Genomic DNA, 23,026 nt, shown 5'->3' on the forward strand with positions numbered 1-23,026 from the left:
GAGGTAATCATCCATATCCTCTGGTGGCATGTAGCCTACGAGTGAGGAGAATCTTCTTTTTGAAGGATCTTCTTCTGTATAGAATTGCCTCATCTCATTTTTGAGAGCTTCAATTTCCAGTGGATATTTTGCAGCATTAGGATCATGTATTTCCTCATTGGCAGGGATTGGCTTTCTTTTTCTACTGAGGAGCTTTGGTTGTGATATAGGAAAGGTGATAGCAGTGGTGGATGATTGACTAACAGCTGCTGAAACAACTGGTGTCTCAACTGCTGTTGTCATTACAACTACTGATGTATCAGCAGATGTCTTCTGCTTTTGAGCAGGGGTTATAATGGCAGTTGTTTGAGTGGTGATCAGTGGTAGACTAACAGTAGTTGAAACAACTGGTGTTTCAACCACTGTTGCCATTACAACAGATGTTGTAACATCTGTTGTCTTCTGCTTTTTGGCAGGGGGTGATAATGGTTTGGCTGTTTGTGATGGTAGTGGTGGTGGAACAGTGGTTGCCATGGTATGTGATAGAGTGGTGTGTGTTGGAGGTGTGTGTGTTGTTGTCATGGCAGCTGTTTGGCTATTGACAGCAGTTTTTGTAACTACTGATGTATCAGCTGTTTGAATTGTAGTTTTGGATTTTGTGGTTTGAGGTGATGACTGTTTTTCTCCTTCTGGTTCAATATACAGCCCATCTTCTATTCCTTTCTTTCTCAACTTGATTTTCTCCCCCTTTTTGGCATTATCTGCAAGGGGTGTATCCATGAAGAGGATGGAAGATGGAACTTTTTCACTATGGGCAGTCTTTTGTATGCTGGCCTTTATAGCCTTGATATCTGCTTGAGTGTCTTTAAACCTTGATTCCACCATGTTGGTCAGCATTTGTACTTGAATAGCATGCTTTTGAACAGCCATATGTTGCTGTTTTTCAAGCATGGGTTGAAAAATATTCCAAAGCTCATTTGCAGCAAATGCATGTTGTGCAGGTGCTTGAGCAGGAACAGCAGTAGCTTGTGCTTTTTGAGCTTTTAAAATCTCTTGCACCATATCTTTAATTTCAGCAACTGAATCTTCAAGTTTTTCAACTCTTTTCGTCAATTCCTGATATTTTGAATCATCACCTACATTAGTAGGATCATCTGAATCCCCACCAGTAGTGGTTGTACCAATATGTGACTTAGGAACTGAGTCCCAAAAATCATCCATTAATGCCCCTTGTTCTTGGTACTAGGGACTTCTTTCTTCAGCACTCGATAAACCTTTGATGGTACCGGTGGTTAAAATCAACTCACTGGTGGTTACCGATGTTGCCATGGAAGAAATTGCCTTCAAGGGAGTCTTATTGATGAAACAACTGTCCAACTGAAGATCTGTTGATCCATCAGTTGTAGTTGCTGCTCCACTTGAACTACCACCGAGAGTTACTTGTAACTCAGGGTGTGTAACCTCCTCAGTTGTTGCTGGGATAGCAGAGGTATAAGCATCAGACCCAGTCACTTGTGGAGGTATACTCTCAGTAATGGGTGATAGAGAGGAACTGGTTTGTGTCTGTGCAATATCAACTGCATGCAACAGGGGTATTATTGATTGTGGCATTATGATTGGTGAGGGTATGGGTGTTGAAAGAGACATGTCCTTGGGATCAGGACTGTGGAAGATAGATCCGAGTGGATCCAGAGCTTCATAATTTGGTGTCCCTGTGGTTACAACCTGATCCTTTTGTGAGGATGCAGGAGGAGTTTGAGGCTGGGGTTGAGATCTTTCTTCCACCTGCTGTGAGGAAGTAGCAGCAGTGGTTATTGGTGACTTTTGTGCTGTCACTGGCATTGTCTCTGGGATCTCATCTTCCAGAGATGCCTTTATTTTGGGTTTGGTGGGTTTTCTGGATGTTTTTCTTTTGGTCTTTTTGGTAATGTCAAGTGTGGGTTTCAGAGCAGTGGTTATGCTGCTCTGATCACCTGGAGCAGTGGGCTCAGCAGAAGTTGCCTGAGGATCAGTGGCAGTTTCTAAAATCTGCTCAGGCTCTTTTGCTTTTAATTTTATTGGTGCCATCATTCTTGAAAATGTTTCAATTGTTAAACCTTTTATTTGAAAATGGACACCTTGTTTGGGCAAATTTTCATCTTCTTTTCAAATTTTTGTTTAAAGTAATAGCTCAGAAATCTTGGAAAAAGAAGAAATGATTTGTTGTCAACATTCTTTACCATGTCATTGAAGATCTCCTGGGAATAGTTGTAATCTTTATTGTTTAGAATAGCATATCCCGGGCATTGAATCTTCAATGGTATTTCATTAAACGCTGTTGTTTTATTAGAAACACAACTTAAAAGCGTGTGGAATAAAAATCTGGGTGCAGATGGAAAATAACCTTTTTGTAAGGTATCTACCTTTGATCGTTCTGCATACCCTCTTTTCAGAAAATCAGCTTTTAACTCGGTTTTATCAAAAGAAGTTTTACCTGTCAGATCATCGAGTTTGAAGACCTCTGAGATTGATTGTGGGGTGATTTGAAATGCTTTACCCTGTATCGAGGAGTTAATGGCTACTACTTTCTTGTCTTGTTTTTCAAGATTTGCATTTTTCCAAAACTCTCTCTGGGTTTGCAAGTAAATGGGAGCATCTACTGTCAACAAAGTTTTGTACTTTGATGCAGATAGTGTATCAATGATGGAGTCGAAGGTGTGGTTATCAGTAGGTTTTGTGAGGAGACCTACATAGTTATGAGGTGATTTGTATGGGATTTCAATGGTTTCTTCGGTCGTTTGAGCGACCTCTTTTGAAGATGATGGTGATTTTGGTTTAGATTTTGATTTTGATTTGACTTCGTCATTTTGATGAAGAAGAATCGGAGAATGTTTTGAGAAGAAAGGTTGGAAACTGCTTTGAGAAGGGAACTTTGGAATTCAATTCGACAGTGTAAAACCCTGTTTGGGTTTAATCAGGGTTTTATTCAGGGAAAAAAATGAATGCTGATGTGGCAGTGGTTATAATGATCTGACAGCTAAAAACTGACCATGTGCCAACCCCTGATGAAATGGTAAATAATGGAGGACAGTTTTTTTGACTGATGGATCAATCATCAGTAGTTACAACGGTAATGAAATGAAGCAGTGGGTGTATCAGTGGATGGAACAATGATTTTAAACATCAGTGTTTTTGAAGAACAGAGGTTGACTTTTTAGCAGTGGACAGATTTTAGAGAGCAGATGTTGAGGCACAACAGCATTTAAGGAACAACAGTGGTTAAAGACAATAATGAGGATAACAACTGTTTGTGTAGCAGTGTTTTAACTTATGACAAGTAATTTCAGCATCTGCTTGTTCAGATGTAGTAATTGATTTTGTCTCGTGAAAGCACAATATCTTATCTATCATCTGTTGAGCACCAGAAATGCTATTCTTAACAAAGTACATTTTAGATGTACATTATCAAGATTAAATTGCCAGCAGTTATCTGCAGAAATTTTGTTCAGGTTTTTGCCAACTGTCCATTATTCCAGACACTGATTTAGCATCCCAGATGATGAAGACATTTCTACTAGAGATACTCATTTTGTGTCTAATTACTTGAACTAGAACATGAGTATCTCAATAGTTCAGAATCAATTTGCAATCAATTTATGATCTGTGACAACCAAACTTGAGCTTAACATGACCTTGATATGTGTGCCATTTCCTTTTGATCAGATTTAGGATAGTAATTTCACACAAAAATAAGGAAATTACATCCTGACCAGAGAAGAACTTTTACTATCAAAAATGGGTAAAAGTACAAAATATATTTTATAAAAAGTAATATATATCTGGTTTTATTTAGAGAAAAACACCTTAAAAAATTAAAGGAAGTTTTGAAAATAATCAAAAGGATCTGACAGCTTTTCAATAAGTTCATGATCATATCATTCTCAAGTTATTTTGACCCTTGTTTGAGGTCATTTTCTTGTCAATTGATTGTAAATTCTTCTTTTAAGGTCAATCACTAGGAATGTCATTGTTACCTGAACAATTCCTGTATTGATGAATGCACACAGTTGTATGATTCCATTGTTTAACCTAACTTTAACCTCAAGAGTTATGCTTATACTCTTTTCTTTTAATTTCAAAAGTTTTGAGATAACCACACTTAGAGATTTGTTCATTTTCTTTTTCCCTTCTTACCCTTTTTATTCACATGTTCAGAAATACTCACTGGGAGATTTTATTTTGAACAAGGTTAGTCAGAATCACTTTGAAATAATGTTTTGAGAGATCTGACCACATTTGTGCATGTTTTATTACCAGACCTCACATTACTTATGATTAGGACTGTTTTGCCATCTTATTTTCTTAATGTGTTTTGACACAGTTGATTTGGTCCTTTTGAGGATTCTCAACCTGCCTTTGAGCACATAAGAAATTTTGACTAAAGCTTTATTTCCCTCTTTCTACGTCAGCAGAACACTAGTGTTTAGATGAACATAGGTTTTGCTGAGCTGAGGTACATACTTTAGTGTACAATATGAGAACATCAAAAATTTCATAACAACAGTTGAAATTAGTTTTTGAAATGAACATCAACATACCATAGTTACCAGATAAGTTTCCAGATCTGGAAACTATGGATGATTTATGCATGATATCACCAGTTGTATGAGATTTGTGAGTATTATGACATCTTGGCTGTTTTACATAGCATTTGAATAACCATTTTGATCATGATTCACTCGTTACTCTGTTTTTCAACTGAATACAACCATCCTTAGTATCAATGAATTTTGAGCTGAACTGTTATGGCAAATTGATTGTTAGATCGAATTTGACTGTCCAAGCTCTGATACCAATTGTTAGGATCCGAGGCTGACATGATTGTGCTTGTTTGTATGAATTGAACATTCAGAGTATATGAAATGATGTAAAGTGCAGCGGAATTGTATACAAACTTTGCAAACACAAACATAGAAGAGAATAGAATGTTTAAACACTTGTTTCACTTGGAGTCAAATGATTACAATGAAAATCAAAAGATTACAAGCATGCTTACAATACTATGCTCCCCCTCAGCCTGATACCCCAAGGTTGGTTGCACAAGATGAAAGGATTGGACTGAAGAAGAAGAAACTACTCAGTCAATCAAATGTAACAGTACAGGGTACTGTTACATTTATAGGCAAACCAAACCACTGAAGCATCTTAGCTGACGTCACCATGATAGTGACTTCTAACAGCCTAACAACCTATAAACACTGATCTATACAAAACTACTGATGTCTAACAACTGATTGATAGTACAATATAAAACAAGTCTAACACTGTTCACGTTCCACTGTTGTAGCCTAAGCACTGATTACTTGATCATCAGTGCTTCCTTCAAAGGTGATCAGTCTTTGAGTGGGCAGTGCTTGTGTCTTCAGCAGTACTTAAGAGACAGCAGTAGATAGAGTTCAGTGTTTGTCTTCAGAAGTCTTTAGAGTATCATCAGTGTTTGGTTCATCAGTTGTTGTAGTGAGCAGTACTTCAGATCCATCAGCTGTTATAATGCCACTGTCAAGGGGAAAGAAAAGAGTAAACTGCTGCTTATGGTAGTCCTCTGATGTGATCCGGTTTTGGCTTTACATTATCTGTTCCTCTGGTAGGGTTCAATCCCAACAGCTATTTTGGACTCCATGATTATAATGAAGATGACGGACAAATAGCATCCACCCACATAGAGTCGATCTATGTCTTCAACATCCACAAAGCCACTTCAACAAACGAACAAAACTAAAATCACATCAAAACCAAAACGCCATATATCTGTGACAATTCTTGTAGTTTCAAAGACGAAAAAGACTGATGACAATGAAGATTTAGAAGAGAAATTTGATTAGGATTTTTAATTTATCTTTTCCGCTTCTATTTTTTTCTGTGGTTTGTTGTAACACCCTAACACGCTTTAACTGAAAAGACGCAGCGGAATTACGTACCATAAAATTTCCTTCATTAAAAATGTTTTATCCTACTTGAAACTTCAATATAAAATAACCTTTTTACAATATACGCATCCTTCGTACTCATTTACAAAATGAAAGTCTAACTTATGTCTATCATTTTACATACTCCAGGATCCCCGTACAATCTATCTTGTAACTCGGACCTTGATCGCTACACCTCATGATGATAATTTGTCATTCGTACAACCTGCACCCACCACATACATTCACAGCATTAGTATACATTATATACAAACAAGATTCTTAATCATGTAGTCTCGCTACGTTCTATCCACATATACTTTTCGTCCCGTTTTCTTTCTAGATCTAGCCATTCCATCCGGACGTCTAATCCTTGACGAACTTCAATATAGTACCTGCACTATGTTTCATTCTCGAGACACACTGTTAATAACGTCAATACTTAAATGTATTGAAACTACGCATACATTACATACCTGACTGTGTACATACATTTCTATTCACATACATGCCTACATACATACATAACTACATACAAACATACCTTCCCGCATACATACGTGTATACATAACTACATACAACCATAAATACATGCATACTTAACTACATACAAACATACCTTTTCACATACATACATACATACATACATACATACATACATACATACACACACACACATACATACATACATACATACATACATACATACATACATACATACATACATACATACATACATACATACATACATACATACATACATACATACATACATACATACATACATACATACATACATACATACATACATACATACATACATACATACATACATACATACATACATACATACATACATACATACATACATACATACATACATACATACATACATACATACATACATACATACATACATACATACATACATACATACATACATACATACATACATACATACATACATACATACATACATACACACATACATACATACATACATTCATACATACATAACTACATACAAACATACATTCATAAAACGGATCATAACTACATACAAACATACATTCATAAAACGGATCATAACTACACATGTGCATACCTTCGCTCACACGTACATGTACTTACATGATTACATAAATACATTCATACATACATACTACCTCATATTCATGATTACTTATTAGCTTAAGCGTATTGGGAAGAAGTTAAATCTATACATACTGACCCACATAGTTAATTCGTTTCCCGCACACACGCTTACCCTTTCCATTCTTACTCACGCTTCCTAAACGCTTTTTAGGTGACTTTCGGGTACATTTCGGATCTTAATGATGAGTTCCATACTTAACCGTAGCTTATCTAGCCATTTGGTAGGGTTGAGGTGCATTATAGAAGCTTATCGGGGCTTGGGATGAATTCATGAGGCCCGAAATTAAAGGAAAACAAAGAAATGCATAACTTACATTTTGCACCTGACCTCCACCGTAAGCTACGGTGGCTACCGTAGCTTACGGTGGCCCCAAAACCCTTACGGTGGCATTTAACTGTCTTACGACAGAAGGAAGGGCCCAGCACCCACCGTAGCTTACGGTGGGCACCGTAAGCTACGGTGATGCCCAGATCAGCCCCCTATTTTAATACTAAAATTCGCATAACTTGATCGTTTTGCATCCGTTTCACTTGAAACTTGTTTCAAATTGTTCATAAAACATTTCCCTACCTAATTAACTAAAAATTCATACCTTGGGGTCCTTAAACTTTATAAATTATATTATCGTTACACGATTCATGCATATATGTTCGACCCGCTTGATCTATATCATGCACTTCCCAACTTACCTAACCACATTCGGCTACTTTCCATTAGACTTACCCTATCACTACCTTTACTTCATACTTTCTTACATAACTCTAGATAATTTACCAAGTAACAAAACATATTAAGTCAAAAGGGTAAGTTTGGGATTCACTTACCTTGAGCGTCCGTTTTCGCATCCGCTTCCTTGTCTCCTCTTGACCCGTTTGTCTTTCTTGCTTGAGTCCATTTCCACATGATCCCTAATGCTTTCGTGTCACCGCAATCACATCCTTGTTAGTATACATGATTTTACATATAAATGATCATGTCGAATGCATAACTCGCAATTAGCTTTCATAGTCAAATCTAACAAACATAAGGCATACGCCCAAATCATATCTTTTCAAACTCATACAATCCATCATGTTAACGCATAAAACGCATATTAATTTAACACATACCATATGACGTTCCAAGATCTTATAATTGTGTCAAAAATCTAGTTATGTCCCTTATGTGCAGTTGACTTCCAAAAGTCAACAGTTTAATGTATAAACTTCCGACTTAACTTCATATATTCGCTACATCATATTAGGCTATACATATGACACTATATACATTTCCTACTTATGATGCAAATGTACTTACAACCACATAATCACATAATCATACACGCGTACATATTTACTCACACATACATTCGTTTCATTACACACACGTTCTTGTTAGCATATGAAATTATACAAGAGAACAACCATATTAATTCACAATTCACATTCGACTTCCATTAATCATATCAATAACATGTGGTACACTCGTGGTGAGATACTCGTTTAATCGCATGATCACTTGTTTACATGTACACACCATACTAGAAACCTCATTAATTCTACAATTGCACCATAATCCATACTTAGTAATGAACTATATCTAAACTCAATTCTCATGTTAATTTACTATCAAACACCCCTTTATCACATTCCATATCTAATTACCACTTTCTTGCATACTATTTCACCTTCTAAATTCACCTAGTCATTTCATCGAACACTTGGCATGCGTACAAGTTTCTAAACATAATGTACAAGTAACCTTCATTCTTTTCTTCCTAGTTCTTGTTTTTAATCATCCAAACTACCAATAACAATTCAATTTCATACCATGTTCAATATAACTAACAATTTGGTCACATGCAACATATCATATCAAGAATCAAACAAAGGTTGGACATGGGTGACATACCCATGTCACCATTTCTACTAACCCAAGTGGGTTTCATCTTCAAATCTCAATTAACATCAAATCTTGTATAATTCACATTCCAAATGATAATTCTAACATATATTCATGCTCAATTTCAGTAAATTTTGTGGATTGATCCTAAGACACTTCATACAAAAATCATCAAACTCAAAATTACAACTTACCATATGTTTGTTAGGGTTAGATTATGAGAAATCTTCATCCATGCAAGACTTTCCATTCGATTTTGGCTTTGATTGGGCTGAATTTGTGTTGTTGTTCTTGAGAGCTAGGGTTCACACCCCTCTGCTCTTTCTCCTGGACGATCCCACCACGCACACACACCTTGTGTGTGTGATATTTGGTTTTAATAACTTGAGTTTCCATCTTGGCACCCTTAGTCCCTCAAGTTTAACATATCATCTTAATTGCCACAAACCTCATTCTTTTATTTATTTATTAGACACTTAACTAGGCCTAATAACTTAGTTATTGTACTTCATCTAATTACACAAGGTAACCTACTAACGAATTTAATAATTCGAGTTTTGGGGTGTTACAAATCTACCCCCCTTAAAGAAGGTTTCGTCCCCGAAACCTTTTTTCACATCTTCTTTAACCTGTCTAGTTTTTATTCTTCGTTCATTCATTCATTCATTCATTCAAGTTACATGGGACAACTTACATAACATGCGAGAAATTGACGTTTGTCGCACATCCCATAATCTATAATTTGAAACTAGCATTCTTTCTAGGTTCTTTCGCTATCACATAATAATTTGGGTCATTTACATACTAGATTTTCACTAACATTCATTTTATATCACCTTATCCGTACTTGCCATGAGGACTATATATTACTTGCCATGAGGACTACATATTAATCTACCCTTCTATTGCCACTTGTACTACTTACAATTCTATGTCTAACCCTATTTTTTTTTATTCTTTCACAATAATTTCATTCATACGTACAATCGATTTACAGATTATTATCTTTCAATCCAAAATTAAACTCTTTACTAACCTTGTCTCCATTGCGTAATTCAATGATCCGTAAGCCAGGTCAACCCGCTTCTTCATAGTACCTTCCGTACCAGGATTTATTTCATTCATTCATGTATTAAGTTCCTGTCCTTGAGCATCCTTTCGTCAGCTCTACTACTTTTATCACGCCAAGAATTTCACCATTCTCATCTGTAACATTAACGGTTAGCACATATCATTCCAATTTTCTTCGAGTATGGCGTTCATCAATTAACTTGTTCATATGCTACCCCTTTCCAAACCATTTTTAAACATTAGTTCGCTTGACCCATTCGCAACGGGTCCACATATGACCGTTTCTTATCATATCATTTTCATTCAGTTATTCAATTCATTCGGTATTAATTCACCCATATTCTTTCATAAATCCTTAACTTACTAGGCATACTACATTATACATTTCATTGCTTACGTAGTACTCTCTTATGAGTGAAAGTTCAATATGCCTATCGCATAACCTTATTCAATATTCCTCTCATCTAATGCTTTCTTTGCTACTACATCTCTCGTCGGTTTTTGCTTGTTTAATAAACCGAACCCTTCATATTATCTTACTATCATTTGTTTTCTAGTTAATAATCTCAACTCTGTTTGGACTTATAGAAGTCAAACTATTAATGTGCTCTTATTCGCGTTTTATTAACCAACTATGACTTACCCTTTTTGTGTTCATTCATACACTTACACATACTTATGCATTTCATTAGTCAAGCGACATGGTTATCCCGACAATGTTATTTTCATCGCCTACCCGCCATGTTATACTTACTTAAGGATTTCAATCTTTTCATTCTTACATGTTACTCTCTTGTATTAGGTCTGTATTTGTCTACACATATTACCTTCCTCTCGTTCTTTGTATTCTTTTATGTTTTGAATCCTTCTCTATTCGAGCCATAAACTATTATCGAGAGCAAAATCTTTCATACATACCTGGCGAAGATCAAATTCACTGACTCATTATCCATACCTTGTGTTGGTTATATCTTTCTAATTTGGGGCAAAACATGCCCATTCATTACGCTTACCTATAAGCATAAAACTTGTCAAAACAAAACTTTAAGTACAAGGTTTAAATTGTGGTTACCATTTGACTTTCATGACTCATTCGTCCCTTTTAACTGTTCTTACACACAAACATATTTGTGTATATAAATATAGATAAGTATAAGACATAACTTAGATAATATTAGCTTTTTAAAGAATGTTTAATTGCTTAATCTGTAATTATCTACACATTCGACTCTTTTTGTTCTTATCATTCATTATGTTTCGAATCCGCCACGCGGTTCCTAACCTATAATTTCATACTTTCCTTCCTTTCATGTTTCGAATCCATCTCATGGATTCTAACATATCATTCATGCTTTCAATTCTTTCATGTTTTGAATCCGTCTCGCGGATTCTAACATATCATTCATGCTTTCAATTCTTTCATGTTTCGAATCCGTCTTGCGGATTCTAACATATCATTCATGCCTTCATTCCTGAAGGTTTTACATTCCTTTTTATCCTCACATCCACCTACTACCTAATTCTAACGGACATACCTGTAACAATCATCACAGTCTCACGAACATCATATGTTTCTCGTGTACTGGCCAGGTACACATTCCACATACTAGTTTCGTGTCTTTGTGTAATTGTCACCTTATGTCCGAAAAATTTAGGTTTTGGCACATGTATCATTTTCATAATTTCGTTTCCATTCGGTTATTACGTTTCATTAAAATTTTCCTTCGCTCAATAAATTTTAGCATTACATGTACCCGTATGCTAAATTTACGTACCTGGGTCATTATGTCTTATTACATGCCTTGGTACTGGTCCTAAACCACATCCACGGATCATCCTTTCCAAGTAATTGTGCTTACCCTTCACATAACATACTATTAGTTTCCTTTAAATACATAAATTAACACATACTTACATTCACTTTCAATTTTAGGCCTTGGTCGAGTCTTAGATTGTACGGGTTCCTTGTCACAAGAGCACACAGGTTTGAGTTCAAGTATATACCTCCTTCTACTTGATTTCTCTCAAACCAGGGCTCTGATACCAACTTGTAACACCCTAACACGCTTTAACTGAAAAGACGCAGCGGAATTACGTACCATAAAATTTCTTTCATTAAAAATGTTTTATCCTACTTGAAACTTCAATATAAAATAACCTTTTTACAATATATGCATCCTTCGTACTCATTTACAAAATGAAAGTCTACCTTATGTCTATCATTTTACATACTCCAGGATCCCCGTACAATCTATCTTGTAACTCGGACCTTGATCGCTACACCTCATGATGATAATTTGTCATTCGTACAACCTGCACCCACCACATACATTCACAGCATTAGTATACATTCTATACAAACAAGATTCTTAATCATGTAGTCTCGCTACGTTCTATCCACATATACTTTTCGCCCCGTTTTCTTTCTAGATCTAGCCATTCCATCCGGACGTCTAATCCTTGACGAACTTCAATATAGTACCTGCACTATGTTTCATTCTCGAGACACACTGTTAATAACGTCAATACTTAAATGTATTGAAACTACGCATACATTACATACCTGACTGTGTACATACATTTCTATTCACATACATGCCTACATACATACATAACTACATACAAACATACCTTCCCGCATACATACGTGCATACATAACTACATACAACCATAAATACATGCATACTTAACTACATACAAACATACCTTTTCACATACATACATACATACACACATACATACATACACACATACATACATACATACATACATTCATACATACATAACTACATACAAACATACATTCATAAAACGGATCATAACTACATACAAACATACATTCATAAAACGGATCATAACTACACATGTGCATACCTTCGCTCACACGTACATGTACTTACATGATTACATAAATACATTCATACATACATACTACCTCATATTCATGATTACTTATTAGCTTAAGCGTATTGGGAAGAAGTTAAATCTATACATACTGACCCACATACTTAATTCGTTTCCCACACACACGCTTACCCTTTCCATTCTTACTCACGCTTCCTAAACGCTTTTTAGGTGACTTTCGGGTACATTTCGAATCTTAAAGATGAGTTCCATACTTAACCGTAGCTTATCTAGCCATTTGGTAGGGTTGAGGTGCATTATAGAAGCTTATCGGGGCTTGGGATGAATTCACGAGGCCCGAAATTAAAGGAAAACAAAGAAATGCATAACTTACATTTTGCACCTGACCTCCACCGTAAGCTACGGTGGCTACCGTAGCTTACGGTGGCCCCAAAACCCTTACGGTGGCATTTAACTGTCTTACGACAGAAGGAAGGGCCCAGCACCCACCGTAGCTTACGGTGGGCACCGTAAGCTACGGTGATGCCCAGATCAGCCCCCTATTTTAATACTAAAATTCGCATAACTTGATCGTTTTGCATCCGTTTCACTTGAAACTTGTTTCAAATTGTTCATAAAACATTTCCCTACCTAATTAACTAAAAATTCATACCTTGGGGTCCTTAAACTTTATAAATTATATTATCGTTACATGATTCATGCATATATGTTCGACCCGCTTGATCTATATCATGCACTTCCCAACTTACCTAACCACATTCGGCTACTTTCCATTAGACTTACCCTATCACTACCTTTACTTCATACTTTCTTACATAACTCTAGATTATTTACCAAGTAACAAAACATATTAAGTCAAAAGGGTAAGTTTGGGATTCACTTACCTTGAGCGTCCGTTTTCGCATCCGCTTCCTTGTCTCCTCTTGACCCGTTTGTCTTTCTTGCTTGAGTCCATTTCCACATGATCCCTAATGCTTTCGTGTCACCGCAATCACATCCTTGTTAGTATACATGATTTTACATATAAATGATCATGTCGAATGCATAACTCGCAATTAGCTTTCATAGTCAAATCTAACAAACATAAGGCATACGCCCAAATCATATCTTTTCAAACTCATACAATCCATCATGTTAACGCATAAAACGCATATTAATTTAACACATACCATATGACGTTCCAAGATCTTATAATTGTGTCAAAAATCTAGTTATGTCCCTTATGTGCAGTTGACTTCCAAAAGTCAACAGTTTAATGTATAAACTTCCGACTTAACTTCATATATTCGCTACATCATATTAGGCTATACATATGACACTATATACATTTCCTACTAATGATGCAAATGTACTTACAACCACATAATCACATAATCATACACGCGTACATATTTACTCACACATACATTCGTTCATTACACACACGTTCTTGTTAGCATATGAAATTATACAAGAGAACAACCATATTAATTCACAATTCACATTCGACTTCCATTAATCATATCAATAACATGTGGTACACTCGTGGTGAGATACTCGTTTAATCGCATGATCACTTGTTTACATGTACACACCATACTAGAAACCTCATTAATTCTACAATTGCACCATAATCCATACTTAGTAATGAACTATATCTAAACTCAATTCTCATGTTAATTTACTATCAAACACCCCTTTATCACATTCCATATCTAATTACCACTTTCTTGCATACTATTTCACCTTCTAAATTCACCTAGTCATTTCATCGAACACTTGGCATGCGTACAAGTTTCTAAACATAATGTACAAGTAACCTTCATTCTTTTCTTCCTAGTTCTTGTTTTCAATCATCCAAACTACCAATAACAATTCAATTTCATACCATGTTCAATATAACTAACAATTTGGTCACATGCAACATATCATATCAAGAATCAAACAAAGGTTGGACATGGGTGACATACCCATGTCGCCATTTCTACTAACCCAAGTGGGTTTCATCTCCAAATCTCAATTAACATCAAATCTTGTATAATTCACATTCCAAATGATAATTCTAACATATATTCATGCTTAATTTCAGTAAATTTTGTGGATTGATCCTAAGACACTTCATACAAAAATCATCAAACTCAAAATTACAACTTACCATATGTTTGTTAGGGTTAGATTATGAGAAATCTTCATCCATGCAAGACTTTCCATTCGATTTTGGCTTTGATTGGGCTGAATTTGTGTTGTTGTTCTTGAGAGCTAGGGTTCACACCCCTCTGCTCTTTCTCCTGGACGATCCCACCACGCAACACACCTTGTGTGTGTGTGATATTTGGTTTTAATAACTTGAGTTTCCATCTTGGCACCCTTAGTCCCTCAAGTTTAACATATCATCTTAATTGCCACAAACCTCATTCTTTTATTTATTTATTAGACACTTAACTAGGCCTAATAACTTAGTTATTGTACTTCATCTAATTACACAAGGTAACCTACTAACGAATTTAATAATTCGAGTTTTGGGGTGTTACATTTGTTATCTAAATTTCAGCTAAAAAATACATTATTTCTCTAAAAAATGCTTGTAAAATGTCAAGATGCCACAAACGCCAAACTCCAAAACTATAATAAAATTACTTTAGACAAGTATTATTAAAAACTCCAAAAAAATACTGAAATGTATAAAACAATGTGCAAGAGAATAGAACAATGTGCCATCTTTATCTAAACGCCATTAAAAATACAAAACGCCAAAATCTAAAAGATGGGACGTGTTACAACCTTAAAACAGAAGAAGCTGAACAGACAGTAACTACAAACAATACACTGAAACAACGGAGACTTTATTACTAACATTTATTATGTTAAAAACCACTCCATGGGTACTTGTATTTATTTATCTTTCAAAACGTCATAATTACCTGTCACATTATAGGACTGCATCCTACAAGGCGGAAAAGTGGTTATCCAAGATTAGCCCGCCCGTGAAACTCAGATTTCATGCATATCCCTCACAACGTTGACTCCCCTCAGTTTACAAGTTGGCTAATTTTCATGATGTATTAGCACTTTTTTTAAAAGTAATCGCTCAAAACCGATTAGAACACGTACCCGCATAGGCTTGCAACTCAATCATTCTCCACCACCGAACACGAATACTAAGCACAAGTCAAAAGGGCTTTAAAGGGTTGTAACGGGGCTAGGCTAAGGGTATGGAATAAGATATTTTTTTTAAAGTGGCTAAGGTGATAAAAACTCGATATTTTATTACAAAATGACTATGCTAAACACAACTATCTACAAACATCGACTAGAAGGCAACAATTTTTCACATTTTATTCAATCAAACTATAAACACATATTTTTGTGCTTTTCTCAACATTTTTTTTCTCTTTTTTTATGTCAAATAAACAAATACAATTATACAACTCGACTCCTATAATCGAATTTCCATCACACGGGTTTAAAAGAAAAAGGTTTAAGGTTATGGGCTACAGGGTGGTCAAACGAAAGGATTAGGCTCAAAATTGGCTACTAGGGGATAATTTTTGGGTAAGGATATAAAAATGGTGTAAAAGGAAAAGGTTTACCTAATGCCTTAATCATTCTCGTGCTTGTATTCGGTCTATGGTCTCAAACGTATCAAAAGTTGCAAGTTCTACAATACATGACTAATGGTCCACTCAAACAAAGAAATATGTATATATATGATGTATACAAGTGGCTCAAAATCTCACGTATAAGGGTATGGTATGTGATATGCATAAGGTGCTAGTTTCTTAGGCGGATTATTCCCAAATAATCACCCGCTAAATACCTGTCATGCTAATTAACTTGAACTTGACCATGACAAAAGACCAAATGGGTTGTGTCATCCCTCGTTAACTTAGTTACTTGTGCTTTTTAGATCGCTTCAAACAAAGACATTTTGAAAAATTTTTGAAAATTTTCCCCCATCCCCACACTTGAGGTAAACATTGTCCTCAATGTATAGTGTTTAAATGAACGGGTCAAAAATCGAAAACTTTTACTCCCCCATCCCCACACTTGAGGTAGACATTGTCCTCAATGTGTAAGAACTAGAGTTTTTAAAACGCACAAGGATGTGACACGGCTAACCTCCCCAAAATTTCACCCCGGAAAATAAAATAAAATTTACAATCCACTTATTTGCTAACCAAAAATCAAAAGTAAAAAGAAACGTATGCACCTAATTTTTAAGCTCATTCCTCATGTGCTCTTCTTCTCTTCAAGAAAGCGGTTGTCCCACGAACATAATGTACCTACAAATCTTAACCCTTGTGTAGAAGCATGCTTCTCACAACCATTAAAATTTATTAGCTACCTAGTTCTACCACTTTTATGAAAATACTACCAAGTCATACGTTAATTTACTTTGATTTATGTGGAAAAATAATTTACAATAACAACAAACCTAACTAACTTTCGTAGGAATCACGGTTGCATTTAGCTTATGCAACAAGCCCTTTTAAACCACCCGATAGCTCGGGAGGACGAGTAGGTCTTGTGAGGGTTATATAGGGAACACACCTACAACGTTCATTTAACTAGGAAAAAAAATAAAACGAAAATAATACAAACTCTACAACAATCATACCTGATTTGCCTCTCATGGTGGTCGAAATGCACATTTGCCTACCGAGTTCCCAACATACGCTCGGTAGTTAGCATGCCGAATCCATACGCTTTTATTATATTCGGCATACGCAATGTACAACTTTGGGGTTATCTCTTAACAACATGGCCAATGTCTTGCAACGCCACCCTTCGAATCCTTATGCCCGAACCCGCATCCCCAACTTTGTTGGTTGGAGTGATAAGTTTGGGAGAAGGATGAATATGAATGTGAACTTCTTTCGAATCCGATTCGTCTTGCGGTGTCATGTCTTCCGCTCGGTTCAAACATTCAACTTCTTGATCCGGAAGTTCCATAACCTCTTCCACCACATCATCATCAAACATGGTACCATTAGCCAAAACCTCTTGGTCTCGCCTAAGTTGGGCCATCTCCTCGATTAATTGACTAACCTGAATAACCAAAGCCTCAAATGATTTGTCTCTCAACTCGTCTTTCTTTTTCATTTCTATCATCATATCCATAATCATATCGAGTTTAGAGTTTAACAAATCTTGAGGCTCCTCGTTTGTCGGCTGAGGGGAGTCATGATAATAGTCATCATACTCCTCCTGGTAACTCGGGAAGTGTGGCAATTCGGGCTCATAGTAGTATTCTTGATAATGTGGTGGTGGTGGATTATTATATGGATAATATGAGGATGGACCACTGAAATCTTCATAATCTGCCCTCCTATACTCATATAATCCGCTGAGGTAGTCTTCCTGATCCTTGTTGGCTTGAACTTTTGCGTGGAAAACAGAGCAATCTTCTAAATAATGCTCTCCGCTTCCGCAACACTCACACGAATCATCATCTACCCAATTCATATTGAAAGATGGTACCTGCAAAACATGGACCTGCACACACAAACTCGACCACCCAAAGTAAAATCACAAATATACAAGAAAGAAAAGAAAAAAAACTAAACTAAAATCGAACAAGCAATGAAATACTAAGCACACTAGCTCCCCGGCAACGGCGCCATTTTGACGTGACCGTGTCGTCCTGATCAGTCAAAAACCTAATTAAACCTAGGTAGCTAGGGTAAGTCGGGTATCGAATCCACGAAGAGCATGTGGTTAGTATCGCACGACCTGTTCGACTAGTTAGACTATTTACAAAAAAATGTACAAAGTGATTATGAAGATTGCTATTTTTATTTATTTGTTTGGTTTTTAAAATAAATCGGAATGAACCGACAAATTGATGTTATCGAAATCAATTGAATATTAACTAAAATTGTAACCTAAACTAAAAAGTTGAAACAAGAAATAAGAATACGGATAACACCCGGTTCGATAATTGCAAGACCTAGGGTTCCTACGTGTTTTAATTCAACTCAACTGCATTACGATTAACGGATTTAGTGTACCGTGACTTAGGTGCCAATAACTTTCAACGTCCCGAAGAACGGACAAGAATGCACTTTGTAATCAACACAAGTAAATCCTAACCACGACAACGCATAATTACACATAACCATTTCGCAAAGTCATAACTTTATCATCGTTCGACAATTCACGAATACGAAACAAATGCAAACAATTGTCTGTGGTTTACAAAATCAACACAAATTGTGACAAAGTCGAATCAGTCTACAAATACATAAACCCTAGAAAATCTTACAACAATCTACACCGGGGTGAATCCGACGAGACTAGCCGCTCATGATGTGTGACAAATCTTCAAAAGCTTGATATGGTCGACGATGTTGAGTGATGAAGTTGAGAGCCGCATGCCTCCTAAAAAAATCGATAATAATCAAGTACCCAAAAAGTTGTTCACGGCTGCCAATAGAGATCGATGATGTTGGGCCTCGATTTAAGAGCCCAAAAATTATGATTATTATTGCTGCCCAACTTCCGTAGCCCACTCAACGTATGCGTGTGTCTTCTATCAGCCAAATCCAAAAGAAAGGGAAGTCCACGTGATTGATTATGAAGTGATATTCTAATCTTGACTTTTTGTGCCTCCACTTCAAATTGTGATGTTTTATTAATTCGATGATGTCTCCTAAGAAACCACGTGATGTTGTTGTAGACTCTTTCTAGAGTCCCTCAGTATCGCTGCCTTTCTCTAGGTCTATTGATGATGATGATTTCCTTAAAACAAAACTTCCACTCACCTCCAAATATGCATGATGATGATAGATCTCCTCAAACAAAACAAAGCCCGCAAACAATTAATGTCTCCCATGTGCACTCTTGTCTCCTTGCTATTGTCGCTCCCCAATGCCACCAAAGTTAGCCATCACTTCTTTTAATATTGTCTCCATTGATATTTATGATGCTGGTGATCGATGGATGTCCCTTTCTCAAATACTGGATGTCGGACATTTTAAAAATGTGAATCTTGATAATTAATTTTACACTATGTTCCCCAATGCAATGCAGCTGGTCAACCGTAAGCCCCATATTCAACCCGCAACATATCCACACACATCCACTGGCTGAACTCATCAATCTTACGTGTTCCGTTTTAAACTCCGTACTTTCACCAAATTACGCATTTTACCTGCAAACATGCAAACACTCGCAATAAACTAGTTCCACACATATAATCACATAGAACAAGCTAAACCACGTAAGATAAACACTTCAACACCCATGTTTTACACTCTCCATCAAAGTTTCACTAAATGGATTGTTAGGTGAGGGAGGTAACTCAATAAGATTTTGCTGCATGAGATGGACAAATCTTCAAGAAAAAGAGACTGATGATAGTCATATGTCATTTTGTGTGCTTTGTTCTTGAAGAAAGTTTGGATGAGAAGAAGAGACCGATTCCAGTGTAAATGCTATTTTGGACTCCATGATGATAATGAAGATGACGGACAAATAGCATCCACCCACATGGAGTCGATCTATGTCTTCAACATCCACAAAGCCACTTCAACAAACGAACAACAATAAAATCACATCAAAACCAAAACGCCATATATCTGTGACAGTTCTTGTAGTCTCAAAGACGAAAGAAACTGGTGACAATGAAGATTTGAAAGAGAAATTTGATTAGGATTTTTAGTTTATCTTTTCCGCTTCTATTTTTTTCTATGGTTTGTTATCTATTTTTCAGCTAAAAAATACATTATTTCTCTAAAAAAATGCTTGTAAAATGTCAAGATGCCATAAACGCCAAACTCCAAAACTATAATAAAATTACTTTAGACAAGTATTATTAAAAACTCCAAAAAAAATACTGAAATGTATAAAACAATGTGCAAGAGAATAGAACAATGTGCCATCTTTATCTAAACGCCATTAAAAATACAAAACGCCAAAATATAAAAGATGGGACGTGTTACAACCTTTAAATAGAAGAAGCTGAACAAACAGTAACTACAAACAGTACACTGAAACAACGGAAACTTTATTACTAACATTTATTATGTTAAAAACCACTCCATGGGTACTTTAATTTATTTATCTTTTCAAAATGTCATAATTACCTGTCACATTATAGGACTGCATCCTACAAGGCGGAAAAAAGATCGTTATATAAGTAGAACAGGTAAACAAAACATAACACTCCACACATTCTCTAAATACGCCACAAGTTGTCTAAAATGCCATAAAACTTAAAAAATGGCTCAAGTTATTGCATGAAGGTTTGAGAGGTCGGAGATACGTTTCGTCCTAAAGTTCTCTGATCGGAGAAGGGTGAAGGTCAAGACAATCACGACCAGACTTAGTATGTATGACGCCGTTCAGAGGGATATTCTGACCCTTGGGATTCCTAGGTCTGACAATTGTGAACGGACCCGAACGGTAATAAGAAAATTGAAGAGAAAATTTACAACAGATGATGATGACGATGATGATATTGACAATACTGGTCTACCAACAGTTACCAGTTGGGGTTCGGATGGACAAGCAAGAACGTTTAAAGTGACTTATCGACACGGGGTGGAATATTCATTGTCGATGGACGAAATGCTGAACTCAAAGAGACTACATCTTCTTGAACAACTCTGTGATTTAGCACCTTTGGACGATGCAAGATCGAGGGTTGTCATGATATTTAGGTACAGGTTGCAACAAAGACGAGACGAGATAATGACGTCATACGCCAATGCACGATATGATGATGATGAATCTGAACAAAGTGATGAACAAAGCGATGGGTACATCTCTGATATAATCCCAAACATAGAAGACTATTAGTTTGTTTTAATTTCGTCTTATTGTAATCTTTTGAATTATTAATGAATTATAATGAATATTAAGAACGCTATTGTGACACCTGTGTCACTTCAACCATCAAACAAATGCCAAACCAATGAAATATTGTATTTCATACTTGGGATTTGTAAAAATATGTGTAACGTTTGCACATATCAATTCTTGTCCGATTTCAAGCTCTAAATCGCTTTCTGGAAGGTTATACGCGCACTGATGCATAGATATAACCAGTTTAACGCAACAAACACTCCGAAATAGTGAAATAGGCTTAACATACCTTAAATAACCTCCACATAACTTAGAAATAAGTTTTGGATGGTTTGGTGTGTTGAAATCAAGTTTGTTCGATCGCAGGGACTAATTGTGTCAAACTGCGAAACTATACCGATTCGTATAATAACGAACATTTCGGAACCTGATCATAAGTTAAATATGCCCTAAATATCCCTTACATAGCTTAGAAATAGGCTTTGAGGCGTTTGGTGCGCAAAAATAAACTTTTGGTCATTCAGGGACTAAAAGCGTCAAAAAGTGCATAAGTTTGCATTTTCGCGCATATCTTACGTTCTGAATACATCCAGACATCCAAAAATTTATATAAGCATTAAAATATTTTATTTTAGTGTTTGGCATGATAAAATTCCATTCGTCGCTTAATTTGGATCATTTTCGCGTTCGTTACGACTTCCGTCGTAATTAAGTGAATAACGCGATCGTACGACCAAACGAACCGACATCCGAGATATTTTTGAGCATGTTTTGGGTTCCCTATACTTTAACATCATTTTAGAGCCTTGAAATGAGGTTAACGGGGCTTAAACGTGCCAAAAATGGGCCGAAATGCATGTTTCTCAAGTTCAGGGACTAAACTGCAAATTCTGGAAACTATGCCCAGGCGGCCCGCGTGAGAGTTTGTGTATTCCTTAAGCGGGCCGCGTGAGAGTCCCAGATCAGCAAAAAATCTGTTCCAGCTTGATCCAGCTATTCCTCATACTTGCACCTGGTTTTTTAAGCATTCTATGGGCCAAATTTGATGGTTTTCTAGTACCCCTAGTATTACAAAACAATGGGCCCAAGTGGAGGGTCTAGATCGAAGCTCGTTTCCCGATAAACGATCCTAACGGTTCTAGAAATCCTATAAATACCCCCCACCCCTTTGCTCAAAACCCACACTTGAATTCTGAGATTTTCTCTAAGTTGGAGTGGTTATCACTCCATACCTGAGAAATACTTGGAATTCAATCTTGCGGGGACCTTTTGTAAGTATTCTTTCGTTCTTTTCATTCGTTTTCATCGTTAAAGTCAAACTACGTTTGACTTTCTGCTTT

General features: G+C 36.3%; 2 long non-coding RNA genes across 2 annotated transcripts; both read right to left on the reverse strand.

Annotated features, from left to right (window-relative positions):
- Positions 1–6,001: 6,001 nt before the first annotated feature.
- Positions 6,002–9,275, reverse strand: LOC110896336. Its single transcript, XR_002567844.2, has 3 exons — positions 9,157–9,275; positions 7,906–7,995; positions 6,002–6,150 (listed from the first exon to the last, which is right to left on the reverse strand). It is a non-coding gene; the product is annotated as an uncharacterized LOC110896336 (long non-coding RNA).
- A 2,989-nt stretch (positions 9,276–12,264) lies between these two features.
- Positions 12,265–15,152, reverse strand: LOC110896335. The gene is made up of 3 exons (XR_002567843.2): positions 15,034–15,152; positions 13,784–13,873; positions 12,265–12,346 (listed from the first exon to the last, which is right to left on the reverse strand). It is a non-coding gene; the product is annotated as an uncharacterized LOC110896335 (long non-coding RNA).
- Positions 15,153–23,026: the final 7,874 nt, after the last annotated feature.

Source organism: Helianthus annuus, chromosome 15 (assembly GCF_002127325.2).
Source record: "Helianthus annuus cultivar XRQ/B chromosome 15, HanXRQr2.0-SUNRISE, whole genome shotgun sequence".
Taxonomy (NCBI): domain Eukaryota; kingdom Viridiplantae; phylum Streptophyta; class Magnoliopsida; order Asterales; family Asteraceae; genus Helianthus; species Helianthus annuus.